We start from the raw sequence: 713 nt of genomic DNA on the forward strand, positions 1-713 counted from the left end.
GCCGGCGCTGGGTGCCATCGGCGGCGGCCGGCGGGATCCCGTGGAGGTGGCAGTGGAATGGGGGGAATTGACCCCAACCGCCCCACCTCCCAGTCCCCCTTATCCGCTCGATGTCTCCATCAGCGGCGCCGCCATGGGCCTGGGCCGAAAGGCCTCGTGGGCTGTAGCCCATGTTGCAATGACCAGAAAAAAAACAACGGGTTATAGGCTAGATTGCAGAAAAATCCTTATATTATCGGGATTTCATGCATTAGTCCAACTACTAGTACTAATTTAGTGCTTGTCATGTTTTAGCCCCGTAAATTTGGGAATTCGCAGATAGGTTCAACTACTAGTGCTGTAATTAAGTACTTGTCATGTTTTAGACCTTGTATCTCGATGTGATTATATATTGTACTCAATTAAATTGTGTATTGATGTTTAGACCATATTATTTCTATAAATCATTATACGTTCAATGTGTTTGCAATTTGCAATCCCTATAACATGTACAAATGGTACAATAATATTATTTTGCAATTGAAAATCATTTATTCTTGCAACTCAAATATTAATTCGCCATCAATTAAGTCCAAAAATGCCTATGTAGCACAAAAATAGACTTAATTCGAATAGAATTAATATGCAAATATTTATATAATCTAAACAAAGTTCAAGTCTTTAATTGAATTCACAACAATTGCAAAATTTATTACAACATGACCATGATGATT

Source organism: Triticum aestivum, chromosome 2D, assembly GCF_018294505.1.
Source record: "Triticum aestivum cultivar Chinese Spring chromosome 2D, IWGSC CS RefSeq v2.1, whole genome shotgun sequence".
NCBI classification, from domain to species: domain Eukaryota; kingdom Viridiplantae; phylum Streptophyta; class Magnoliopsida; order Poales; family Poaceae; genus Triticum; species Triticum aestivum.